Here is a 13861-nt window from a genome sequence, read left to right on the forward strand (position 1 = left end):
CTTGATTTAGATTTTCCATTTAAGTTTTTTTTCACAGATGAGTGTGAAGGCAACAGTTCTGTTAAGAAAAGGGAAAATTTCTGACAATTTGTATTTTGATAATATAGGTATTACAAAATTATGATATACTTCTATGGGCCTTACTGTCCACTTTTATTTGTAGGAGTATTTTATTTATTGTATTTAATTTGCAGAATAGGTTATTTGATAAATATATATTTTTCAGAACATTGATTAACCTAATTTGTCCTTTCATTCAAGTAGGTATTAATATGTCTCTGGTTACAAACTTTGAATAAAAGAAAAGTCAAAAATATTTGTCCTGTTCTTCTTGGTGGAAAGGTACTAACCAATGAAATAAATGGGCAGGAGATCTTTCTCCTTTTTAATGCCTTTATTAAGAAGAATCAGCTCAGGTGGGGAGAAATCGACGGGTTGCGCCCACGCCGCCTGCTCCCAGGCGTGGCACGGAGAAAGAGGATGATGCAGCTTTGTCCGCTGGTCTGCAGACAGAGCTGAGGATTCCGTCCTCACGGGAGAGTCGCAGATTCCTGGCTTGTTTGTCTAACACCCCGGGGTGTCTCTTTAATCAGTATCTTTTCAGGTTAGGGTGAGAAGCAAAAGGGTCCAAGCATGTACGGGACTACGCTCCCATCCTTAGACGTCACTTAAGTCACTTGTTGGCTCGTGATTTTAGGGGTTTTTCTTGTAAAAACTGCAAAAATTCCGGGCGCAATGCATTTCTCATCTGCATACTGGCTCTGATGTCACTCCTCTTTACCTTGGAGGGTCTGTCCTGGTGTCTTCTTGGCAAGCGGCCAGCATCAAGGAAACAATAGTTAATCAGCAGCCATTAACGGGTAATTAAGGATCTTTTCTTTGGCAGCGAAACCAAAGAAGTCTGACTTGTTTTTTTTTAACTCTGAAACTCAAAAAAAATTACAACTTTCTATTCATAACAGTCCCCCCTTTTTTTCCTTTGATCAGGCTTAAGCTTAAGCTAGCATCAACTTCTAATTTTTGGCTCATTAACACAGAATAACATATTTTTTGTATTGATTATACATGTCCTGAGCACTCTGGTGATCATATTTACCAAACTTCATTACCTTTTTTGGTTTTTTCAGGTTAATTTCTTTAGAGATCTTTAGGTTATTCTGTACAGCAGATGTCACTATTTTTGTTAAACAGGGAAATAAGAACAGACTAACAAGTGTACCCACAGTGAAGGGTATAGTTTTCCAACTTTTTTTGAAAGTCCATAGATTTTAAATATGCTAGTTTTCTTATTTCGTTTAAAGTGTTTCTAATGACTGCTACAATTAATTTGATTTGATAAATTACTGTTTTGGTTTGGTTGAGTTGGTCATTAATATGATTAAGAGCTAATGCGGTCTGATTAGATATTACTTCTAATTCTGATTGTAGTTTCAAAATTTTGTTTAACATATATTGCTTCTTCAGTTTTGTTTTTCTCAAATCCTCATATATAGGAACTCTTAAACTTGATCCAGATTCTTTGTGTATTATAAAGACAGTTTGTTTTATAATTCTAATGATGCCACCACTAGTCCAGTCTCTTGGCAATTCAGTGGATGTTGTAGTACCATTGACCCAAAACAGGTGTTTAGGGGTTTCCTGAAAGATATTAGTTTTTTTCGTGCCCTCCCAATATTTAGAAATACTTTTTCCTTTGACCAGATTTACCTGGCTTGCTTTAGTAGTATCACGTTCAAAACTCCACCAGGCTTCTCCTACAGGGTGCTCTCCCAGGAGTGGCTGCCTAAAGTTGGCGGTGTTCCGGGCCATCCAATATATTTTCTTATTCTCCTGATAAAGTATCAATTGGGAGAGGTTAACATAATTGTTGTAGACTCTCAGCAAGGAGCTTACTTCTTTCTCAATAGAGAGGTTGGTAGTACTCATTGCACAGCTCTCCTGGGCTCTCCAGAGCACCACCAGCAATCAGAGCCATCACTACTACCCTTCCCAAGAGTCCGGTATGGGTCATCTTGCACAGCCTGCCCACCCAGCCTTGCCTCTTGTGGATTTTACTGAGAAGAAGTCTCCAAGCTCTTTAGAGTCTCTTGCTCCTCTGGTTAAACCTCTCTTGATCTGTCCCTGCTAATTTGGTCTCTCCTAGGGGAGCACTCTGGAGAAGATTAACCTGGGGTCTTTGGTACTAAGTTGGGATGACTTAACCAGAATTACTTATTAACAATTTTTAACTTTTACAAATTTCTTAAAACACTTCAAGACATGTTATGATTCTAAACTTTTTTCTTACGCAGTTCATCAGTCTTTTTGAATGTCAACTTTAAGTCATTTGGTCCTTTTATAATAGTATACTCAGCTGAATTAACTCCTGATGCGGTTGAATCCTGTCCTGAGTTAGAGTGTGAGGGTAGAATCTGGTCCAATACCAGAGGGAGACACTGACGAAATCTTGTCCAATGCCCGGGGGTGAGAGTGGTCCTTTAATTCTCGTGATGTGGGTCCAACCTTTTTCTCTGGTTCGCACAGCAGAATTAGCGATGAGGAGTACCTGAAAGGGGCCTTCAAATTTAGGCATTAATGGTCTATAATTCCAGGATTTTATTAAAACCCAGTCTCCTGGTTGATGTCGTGTGCTTTTGTATCAAGAGGGGAGGTTTGGGGGAGGTATCGTCTTTTTCTAAGTCCTTCTAGAGTTCTTCCAATTACTTCTAAATCTTTCCTTGTAGCTTCTTCTCCTTCCAGATAGTCTCCTGTGCTACAGGATGTTAACAAGAATGGCTACTTTTTGGCAAATTAAACACCCTTTTGTGATTGCTTTTGCTACGTCATATACGCTTATGCACAGGTTATTTCTTAGGAAATAATCACATAGTCCTTGGACTCCCCAGTGGGTTAATTTCTGTAGTTCTGTTAGCACCATCCCAGCAAGTGCTTTGTTTAGCAACACCCGTCCGTCTGATGTTAACCACTGCCCCATTGCCCTTGATGTAACTTTAAATTTCACAAAATATGAGTTCTTCTCTTCTTTTTCCCTACTCGGGTGTGGTTTCTGCTTAAAAAAAACCTTTTACCGGATCCTCTGGTCCTAAAGCTGCTTCCTTTGCTAGCTTGATCAGCTAGCAAAGGTTTCACAACTTTAGGCTAAACAGTCTGGGGGGGTCCAGTTGCTCCACAGTAATAGCAGCAGCTTTCACTCAAAGGGACTCAAGGCCTCTCCATGCCTCCTGTCCCTGACAGTACTGGCCTATCCTTGCCTGCTCCTGGTGGTGGACCGCCCCACTCTTTTGTAGCCTTGGACTGCAGGAAAGGGTTGTTTGCTCCCACATTTTCTCTAGCTATAAGAGACCATGATCCTAGCTTTGGCCTTTGCTTTTTCTTCTTCCCTCCTTAAATACACCTTCAATGCTTCCCTCAATAACTCGTTAATGTCTTTTTCTTGCCAATCCTCAATCTTTTCCAGTTTTCTCCGTATATCAGGCCAAGATTTAGTAACAAAATGGAATTTTAGTAGCATTTCACCCTCTCTGGTGTCCAGGTCTCTTCTGGAGTACAATTGAAAGTTCCGCCTCAGGCGATTAAGCCAAGCAGCAGGAGTTTCATCTTTCTCCTGTATACCCTCAAATGACAGTTTTGTATTAGTTCCTTTGGGAATTGATTCTCTGATCCCCCGAATTATCAAAGACCTGTATTCCATCATGGCCTTCCTCCCTTCCTCCTGGTTAGGGTTCCAATTGGGATCCACTAGTGGCAATTTTTCTTCACCTGATGGCACTTGGGGCCCTGGACGATTATCTTTTTCCCAAATTCTTATGTTTGCAGCCCTAATCATTCGGGACTCTTCTGGGGAAAATAATATATTTAGAATGGAATTCATCTCCCCCCAAGTGTAGATATTTGGACCTAAGAACTGATCCACTTGGTTAGCAATGCCTACGGGGTCTTCAACTAAATTCCCTAACTCCTTCTTGAATCCTCTCACCTCAGAAGCAGTTAGAGGAGCATTTACAAAACCAACACCTCCTGCTACTCCTCCCATAGGAACTTCTCTAAGGGGAAAAAGTCTCTCTGCCTTGGAGGTCTTGGATCGGGTACTACAGTATGGCCCATCTTCAGACACAAGATTATTCATTTGAGGGGTATTAGCATTAGCTTGGACCTGCTGTAGGTCAATGGCTGTACCTGGTGATAAGGGGTTACTAGATAAGGAAGCATTTGTATCCCAGTTAGGAGGAGATAGAGGGACAGCAGTAGGAGGGGGGGAAGAGCTTGGGTGTGTGTTAGGTGGAGCTGGAGAAGTGGTGGAGCATGCAGCAGGTGGAGTGGGTATTAGTGGTGGTGCAGAAGCAGCTAAAGGAGTCGAAGGGGGTGGTGAGGGAATGGCCCCCATGGCAGCCGGCAGAAGAACTGGATCTACTATTTGAGGTGCTCGAAGGAGAGGATTATAAGGTGGAGGGGCATCGGGAGGCAAGTAGTCTAGGGGGTCCCACCTTTTACCAATTTCTTTAACTCCAGCATCTCCTCTTTCATTCCCTTCTTTCTTGCTCTGCACTTTACAAATTTGCACTCCTTCATTCTTTATAGCATTCAACCAACAAGCTACATATAATAATTGCTCAGCATCGGTATCTTCTCGAGCCGTCAGATAGTTACTCAGCTGTTGACACATCCACTTGTCTTTCGTCCCACACCACGGCCATCCTCCTTGCACCTCTAATTCTGGCCACACTTCTGAACAGTAATGAATGATCTTAACTTTATCTAATCCTTCTCTGGCTTCTATAAAGTTCCATTTCTCTAATAGTTCACCTAGGGGACTGTGGGGAGGTATATTCCTCAGTCTTTGGCCACCTTTCTTACTACTGCACCGTCCCATTTTTTTCTGCCTCAAAACAAATCACAAAGATGTCTTTTTCTCTAAAGGAAATATATATCTTATTTAAGAAGTCTCGACCTCCTGCCAAAACTCCAATTTCTCTGACCCTTTTCATCAGGACTTTGTTGAGACCTTGGTCTTCTCTTGCCAAGAATCAACAAACAAACAAAACAAAACAAAATCCTCTAGGCCCTGGCCTCTGAGGTTTGCCTGACCTCCTTCGTCAGGACTTGGTTTGCCTGCAGGGCTTTTAAACCTTCCCAAATCCTTCTCGGGACTTGTGAGTTGCCTGACCTCCTTCGTCAGGACTTTGAGAGATCTCGGCCTCCTCTGCTGAGACTCAACCAGCCAAACCTTGAGACCCTGGCCTCTGAGGGGTGCCCGACCTCCTTTGTCAGGACAAAACTGCCTGATATTCTAAATCACCTAACTTCCTTCGTTAGGACCTGTATCAGGGCTTTTGGGGTGCGTGCCACTCACACAGTATTTCCTCCGCACGCCCGGAGGGGGGTCCTCTTTACCCCTTTGGAGGCGCCTCAATCACCAATTTCCTTCGCTTCCCCCTGTTCCCAGCCGGCCCCCTCGCGGGGGTGCAGAACCGCGGTACTGAGGGGTCCTCACTTGCTTCGAGGGGCCGAGCTGCCGGCCCTCGTCTCACTCACACACACTCGCTCGCCTCCCTCTCTCGCCGCCGGATATTCTCACCAATCCGGCGCTGCTCCGTGTCACTGTCCCAAGCCGATCTTCTCTGGTCCCGATAGCCAGCTGTCCTGCAGGTCCAGGGTGGGCAGCCGTCCCAGTCCTGGTGTCCTCTTCAGGCGTGGCTATCCCAGACGAGTCACCCAAGCTGAAATAAATGGGCAGGAGATCTTTCTCCTTTTTAATGCCTTTATTAAGAAGAATCAGCTCAGGTGGGGAGAAATCGACGGGTTGTGCCCACACCGCCGCTGCTCCCAGGCGTGGCACGGAGAAAGAGGATGATGCAGCTTTGTCCGCTGGTCTGCAGACAGAGCTGGGGATTCCATCCTCACGGGAGAGTAGCAGATACCTGGCTTGTTTGTCTAACACCCAGGGTGTCTCTTTAATCAGTATCTTTTCAGGTTAGGGTGAGAAGCAAAAGGGTCCAAGCATGTACGGGACTACGCTCCCATCCTTAGACGTCACTTAAGTCACTTGTTGGCACGTGATTTTAGGGGTTTTTCTTGTAAAAACTGTAAAAATTCCGGGCGCAATGCATTTCTCATCTGCATACTGGCTCTGATGTCACTGCTATTCTCTTTACCTTGGAGGGTCTGCTCTGGTGTCTCCTGGGCAAGCGGCCAGCATCAGGGAAACAATGGTTAATCACCGGCCATTAACGGGTAATTGAGGAGCTTTTCTTTGGCAGCGAAACCAAAGAGGTCTGACTTGGTTTTTTTTTAACTCTGAAACTCAAAAAAAATACAACTTTCTATTCATAAGAGAAAACACCTCTGGATTTATTGGAGTGTGTTTTGGTTTGAAAAGACAGGAGTCTGTGTAGGAAGGCAAAAGCCTCCTGTGAAATGGAAAAGGTAAACCCCCTCCCTCCGAATTATCACAATTTCAGAATTAAAAGGGCTCTCAGGCAAAGATATGGGAATGGGAATAACAGATTTTTACTAGGAAGAAAAAAAACTAAATAACAATGTAATTTACCACAAGCAAAAAACCACTGGCAGAGTGAGAAAAACCTGACACCCTGAGAAGTCAGGGTGCTGATAGCAGTCCAGCCAGATGGTGGCTGCTCCTCCTGGAGCGGCGATCTGCAGAAGGGTGTAGATCCTTTCTGGAAATGCGGCAAAGGAGAAGCTGGGCCTTGATTCCTGATTCCTCTGGGAAATCCAGCGAAGAAGGCTGTCTGTGGTCTCAGAAATGCTTGTTTTATGGCGGCAGGGATGCTTGGCTCCTCGCTCTGGGCGGAGCATCTCCCAATGGGATGATGTAACTAACCTTACCAGCCACAGTGAGTAATTCAATAGCCCATTAGCAGGAGACTATCTTCCTGGCAGTGTCATTGTTCTTGAAAGAGAGAAGAAAAACTGCCTAACCCCCAACAGATGGCAAAAATAGAATACATGCTTATTTTACAAGCCAGGACAGAGTGCATACAAAAGCTGCCCTTGGGCTTCTCCTTGTGTGTTGCTCTAGCCACCTGCCAGTCCCTTGCTTGCCCGCTCTAGCCCTGTTCCTTTGCCACTCACTCTCTGTTTTGTTATCCCTCCAAAGCTTCTTCAAGAGTCTCCATCCTGCCCCAGCCCAGACTGCGCTCTCTCCTGCTCCCTCCTGCTCATTCTGCGTCTCTTCCTCTGTCCCTGCTGCCCCTTCCCGCAGCTCCGCTCCCGTTCCCTGGCCCTCTTTTGCTCCCGTTGTCTCTCCGTTCTGCTTCCTGCCCCTGTCTCTTCCGTCTCTATTTCTCGGCTCCGCTCCCTGGGCCATGCTCGCTTCAGGCTCCCAGGCGAACCGGCCCGGCAGCCGCTCTCTGCAGCGGGGACACGGCGGGGAGCTCTCCTGCAGCGCCACGACAGCGGCCAATCGGGCCCGGCACCGGCGCCTCGGCCCTCGCGCCGGAGCGGGGCCGCTCTGAGGAAGCGGCAGCAGCTGGAGCTGCGGCCTGGGAAGCGGGGCTGGCACAGCCCCACAGCCCCAGGCCCGCCTCTCCCGGCCCCAGGGGCAGAGAGCAGGGATGATGTGGCAAACCAAGGCACTGGCGACTGGACAGAGCAACACACAAGGCAAATGCCAGGCACGGTTTTTGCCGGACCCCATTGAATCCACAGGTGTTTTCCTGCTGCAGTGGCATGTCAGATCCCTCAGAAGCAGCCGAGGCATTTCAGAAAGTGCACTGCAGAGCATGACCATGCATATGTGCCACAGCTCTCAGTTGTGCATCTGGAAGGCTGCAGGTGTGGGTGTCTATATGACAAGAGCTTGTGAGGCTTGGTTCAAGGGTTGAGGCACAGCTCTCATCTGAACAGAGCCTTGGGCTGCCCTCTCAGGAGGTGGCTATCTCAGAGCTGCTGGTATCTCAGAGAGGCCCATGAGAGCGGGCGCAGAGGCACAGCTGGAGCTGCTGTGGAGAGCAGAGGAGAGGAACAAGGGTGAGGAGCTCAGCGGATCCCCTTCATCACTTCAAAGGGAAGAGCATTGTCTTGGGACAGTCTTTACCGCCCGAGCAAGAAGTAGAAGGAGCCCCCCAAAAGCCCCTTGTCCAGAGATGCCTTCAAGCATCTCTCTGGCAATTGCTGCCGGCAATATCCTCCCCGCACACTGCAGGCAACAGTTAGCCTCAACAGCAGCTGTGCTGCGTTTCTTGGACAGCAGCTTTGCTGCGTTTCTTGGACAGCAGCTTTGCTGCACTCACACCTCCAGCTTTGGCTGCAGATGGCCCAGCTGGAGCAGGCATGGGCAAAGGCCTGCAGGGCCACCGTCAGTCGGACTCGTGAGCCCAGGACAGCAGTTCCCTGGCATGCTGGTTTCTTGCAGTGCCTCGCTTGCTTCATCTGAGACAGGCACTCCGTCACTTCTTTCCACCTGCAAGGCCTTCCTACATTCCATCACTTGAGAAATCGAGCAGGATATACCCCAGTCTATACTGCCTGAGTCTTAATCTCCCTGAACTAAAAGTTAAGTCAAGTCCAAAAACAGGAATAAAGGAGCCTGCAACTGCCACACTCGCTCAAGCAAAAGATCACATCAAAGTTCTCTGTTGTATTCCAGCTCTGGGCTTTTTTCCCATACTGCGTGCGACAAGACTGTAACTTTTATTATAATTATAGTCGCTGTTATCCATCTAATTTTTAAGAAGGCTCCTGTGATTGATAGGACATTCCTTCCCCTCTCACACAGCCCGGCTCCAGCTTTCTGCTCCTTGATGCTCCTCTCTTGAAGTGTGGCAACATTGAAGCTCTTCAGGGAGGGACTGCCACCTCCTAAGTCACCACCTCGCGTCTCCTTGATGTGCTCGCTACTGGACAGCCATCCCTCGCAGAACATCTTTCCCACTCTGCCCAGACCTTCTTGATTCAGGGCAGCATCCCAAATGAGCTCCCAGAGAAGTTTCTGCATGTCACTGCTAGCCAGCGTGTCCCCATGCTGGTGCAGGAAAGCTTTGTGAACGGCCACTGCTGGCAAAGCAGGCTGAGGTGGCACAAGCAGCTCCTGCACTGCAGTGCAAGTTTCTCAGAGCTCCTGTCACAGCCCCAGCCCTGCTCCCAGCACTGTGCATTCTACCCCAACAGAAACAGCCACACCAGGCAAGAATTTACTGCTTTTGGAAACATATTTATTTATCAATATCAAGAAAACAATCATTATCTGCTAATACCAAGTATCACGATCACTATATGTACCACTATCACTAAAACAATCACCATCCTCTAATATTAACTATCACTATCGCTAATACAATCGCTGTCCTCCAATATCAAATAACGCTATCATTAAAACAATCACTATCCTCTACTATTAACTATCACTATCATTAAAACAACCACCACCCTCTAATATCAAGTAGCCCTACCACTATCCCTAAAAGAATCACTACCACTATCACTATTTATCACTACCACTATCACTATGTATCACTATCACTATCACTAATACAATTACCCTCCTCTAATATCAAGTAACGCTATCCTTAAAACAATCACTATCCTCTAATATTAACTAACGCTATCATTAAAACAACCACCACTCTCTAATATCAGGTATCCCTACCACTATCCCTAAAAGAATCACTAGCACTATCACTACTTATCACTATCACTATCACTATCACTAATCATCTCTCACTATCACTAATCATCCTCCTCTAACAGATAATAGTCCTGCTGGTATTGGTAGGAGGGGCAAGAGGATGCTGTGGGCTGAGGTGACTGCAGGGAAATCCAGTGGTCCCGTGAAGAGGCGTTGTCAGCCAGAGCACAGAAGGAGCAGGTGGGCAGAGGTGACGGGTCTGCGCCCATGTTCTTGTAGCGCTGGGCGAGCTCTGCTGCAAAGAGCTCAGGAAACAGGCGGCAGCTGTCCCTGAAGCCCTTGCCTTGGGCTCTCTCGCCGCTTGCCGCTCCTTCTCCTGACTCTGCTTCACCTCTAGGCTGACCACAGCTTTCCCAGGAAGAGTGCCAGTCCTGTCCTCTTGCCTCTTTGTCCTCCTGGCTCCTCCTGTAGAAACAGATTTCCAAGAAGACTCCTCACAGATAGGAATTTGGAGCACAGGTTCCTCAGAGCCCTGCGAGGAGCCGCCTGGGCGCTCCTGCATGCTGCAAAGACTTCCTTGCCAATGGCAGCAATTAATAACTCACCTCTCTCTCTTCAGCAGCTGATGCAAGACTAGATACACAGACACTGCCCCAAGCAGAAGCAAAGCTGAGGCTGCTACTGTCCCTACTAGGATGTAGTACTTGCTGGGGTCACAGTGTCCAGCAGTCTGGGCTTTTTGCCCACCGGATGACCCTGGCAGGAGAAGAGACAATGCAAGAGTCAGCGTTTGTGCTCTGCACTAGGCATAACCCCACAGTGTGCTTCAGATGCCCAAGGACTGGCACTGCTAGTGAATCAGAACTGACATCTGATGTTGTCTTCAGAGATGGGTTCCTCTGCCTCTGGTGTCTTAGCATCAGGGACCAAGAGGGATCCCATCAAGCTCTCATGCACAAGAGCCCAGTGTGTGCCAGGGAGCAGCACTGCCCCATCTACTCCTCCGGGCTGCAGGCCCGGGCTGCGTGCTGGGCACCTGCAATTCACCCATGGAGAGCACTGCAGGGATACAGCAGAAATGCTGCTCTTTGCCCAAGACAGCATCTAGCAAGCACTCACCTGAATATTGCTCAGGCTCAGCAAGTGTGCTGGCGTCCTCTATTGGTTCTCTTTTTCCATGTGAGCCTGGCACACTGTCACTTTCTTCCACAGCTAAGGTCTCCGGCACAGTCTCAGAATCTGTCTCTTCAGAAAAAACATACATTGCACACATTAAGCAGAAGCCACTGCCCCTCAGCACAAGCACGGTACCATGGCCTGGGCATTCCGGCAAGCGGCTCTGACGAGGCCGCTGTCCCCCCCCACGACAGGAGGAATGGACAGCTGGATTTTCTGCAGTGCAACAAGAAGTGCAGACCCAAACCAGCCAAGACTTAATCAACCAAATGACCCACAGAAGGAGTACCTTCAGGTTCCCCCTCACCCTTGGACTCCAGCTTCAGCCCATTCCTGAGCCTGAGCTTTGCAAGGGGCAGCCAAGGCTTGCTCTGATGTTGTTGCTGCCTCCATGCTGTGCTGAGCGTGTGCCGAACCCAAATTCAGCACTGGCCTTTGCCCAACATCTGGATGCCAATGTCTGCACAGAGCAGCCCTGGCCAGGAATGCTACAACTGCAGCAGCAGCTGGAGAAGGCCCTGGCAATCATCTGGAAGCACAGCTGCCAGCAGAGGCTGTGCTGGACCATCTCTAGGGCTCCCTGCAGGAGCTATGAAATGGAGTGGGCCTGCAGCAAGACTCTGACTGAGTGCTTCTGGCTGTCCAGGACACAGCACGTGCCTACTGGAAGCAAAAGCTCAGCTTGCCGGCTGCCAGGGTTAACAGAGTGGGATATACTAACCAGATGGGGCTTTATCCAAGGCTGCCAGGAGCTCCTCTGGAACATCCGGCAATCCTTCAGGGAACTCTTCAGGAACCTTGTCATCGTTCATCCCTACTGTTAGATTTACAAAAGCACGTTAACCTATGAGGGTATTTTTCTCATTAATAAAATAGGGAAAAGGGGCGCTCCTTTTTGTGAAGGCAGGACAGACTGACTACTCACGCTTGAGGTACCAGCTCGGAGTCAGCACGGTATCTGCCCCTCGCTCAGGGCCTGAAAGAGCACTCTCTGTCTCCACAACTACAACCAAACACCCACAAGAAGTTACCATCACGTGCACTGCCCTGATGGGCACACCTCAAGGCCTGGATGTGGAAGGCACTGAATAGGGCACGCTCAGGCAGCTCTGCATCCTCACAGCTGCAGGGGGGTCTGGCTGCCCTTGGGACACTGAGCTGGCAGCTCCCACATGAAGGGAAAAGCCGTGGCGTGCCCACATGATCTGTGTGCGGGTCAGCCCTGGAGCTGGGCCACAAGGCTGGACAACCAGAGCGGAGGGACGGACAGCCACTGCTGAGTGATGGAGAACTGCTGCTGAGCTTCCGGGCCTGACCCGACCCTCCCCACATCCTTGCTCCTTAGGAAGCTCTCTCCATGCTGCAGCCTAAAGCAGCTGCAGCCCCTCACACCTCCCCTGGAGCCTCTGTCCCTCTGCCTGCCCCGTGCTGACTTCCTGGCTCAGCCATCCCTGCTCCCGGCCCTGCTGCTGCCAGCCAGGGCGGTGTGCTGGCCCCTGCCTGCCTACCTGCTCCCTGCCCAGCTGCTGGAGAACTCTGGGCATTCTGGGCTGGCAGGGCCACGAGAAAGAGCAGCAGGAGGTAGCGGCTCAGGACCATCATCCCCCCTGCTAGCAACACTCTGCTGCTGCTGCTGCTGCTGCTGCTGCTGCTGCTGCAGTGTTGCCCAGAGTGAGCACTGAAGAGCACAGTGGGGCTCTGGAACCTGACATCAAACAGAGCTCTGTGACCTCATACCAAAGTGATGGCTGTGAAGGCCCCAACGTACGCCCACGTTGCCTGTGAATTCCTGCACCTCCCCTCTATTGAATTTCCTTATTCTGCACAGGAATGGAAGGAGCCAAATGGAGAAGGGCTGGAGTATTTTGGAGGCAGCGTTGTGCATGGGAATGCAGAGGCACTCATGTCTTATTCCTCAGAAATTCCCTATAAGAAGACCTGGATGAAGGCTGCTGTAAAAAGCCCAAAGTCAAGAGTGTTTCTTTGGTAGTATTTTTGTCTGAAAGAATTGTGGCAAAACCCTGCTTTTCCCATGACTTCTGCTACAGTTTCATGACCTTTGATGGCAGCACTGCTTCCATCCTCCACTGTCACGCAAACATGGCTGTGCAGTGCTCACGCATCTCCCCCGTCAGCCTGGTTTACTCCCTTTTCCACTTCCAATGCTACTTAAAGCTCTCTCAAGGAGCCCTGCTAACTCTGGAGCCAAGAGTCTTTTTCCCTTTCAGGCACATGTAGCCCATGTGCCACCATCAGGCCTGCTGTCCTGTACACTAACCCACGCTCAAACTCCCACACTGCTGCTGGGAACACCAGGCTGCCGCCTATTCACCTCTAGAGCCTCCCTGGGTCTGGCTCACTGCACGTGGTGGAAGAAAATACCACATGCGGCCCAAGTCATCCAGAGCCCCTCAGCTCCCTCTGGCTTGTCCTCGGACACCATCAGGCACTGCCACGGGACACACACAAATGTCTTGGTTGCTGCAGATATCAGTTAACACTGCTGGCCTTTTAGCCAAGCAGCTCTTCTGGCAAATAAATATGCATGACTTCTGTGTGCCAGGCAACCTACGCTCAGAAGCTCTTGGACAGCCTTCTAGAGCACCATTGGTACAGTTGTCCCTGAAGCACCACTTAACCCCCAGGTGTTTCCAGCTGCAAGCAAAGAGGCACTGACAGATTTCCACCCCTCGGGTCTCTCTCCAAGGCTCGTAAGAGTCCTATGCAGCTGACAAGCTGCAGAAACTCGGCCCATGGCATCCTCTGGAATCAAGCACACATCACTGCCCACCGTCAAGGCCGCGGAACAAAATGAGCAGAGGGCCAGAGCAGGCTGGATGGTGTCTTAGTGACATCTCCTTCCTACGTAGGACCCAGGCAGGCTGCCCAGCTGCCTCGGCCTTGGCTCTGAGCGCCATCTCGGACCCTCCATTCCTGCCCGAGGAGAGGCAGCGATGAACACGGCCCTCCTGTGTTCCTTAGGCGGCCGCACGCCCAGGCTCTCCCTTACCGCGCTCCGCGCCATTGTGCTGCTCGGCGGCTCGTCACCAGCTGTGGCACCAGTGTCCCCAGAGCTCCTGCAGTGCTGCTGCTGAAGCC

General features: G+C 49.2%; 1 protein-coding gene across 1 annotated transcript in view; it reads left to right on the forward strand.

Annotated features, from left to right (window-relative positions):
• LOC135290181 (uncharacterized) overlaps positions 1-13861 on the forward strand; it is a 240024-nt gene that overhangs the window by 43913 nt on the left and 182250 nt on the right. The gene's annotated exons all lie outside the window — the stretch shown is intronic.

Source organism: Passer domesticus, chromosome Z (genome assembly GCF_036417665.1).
Source record: "Passer domesticus isolate bPasDom1 chromosome Z, bPasDom1.hap1, whole genome shotgun sequence".
NCBI classification, from domain to species: Eukaryota; Metazoa; Chordata; class Aves; order Passeriformes; family Passeridae; genus Passer; species Passer domesticus.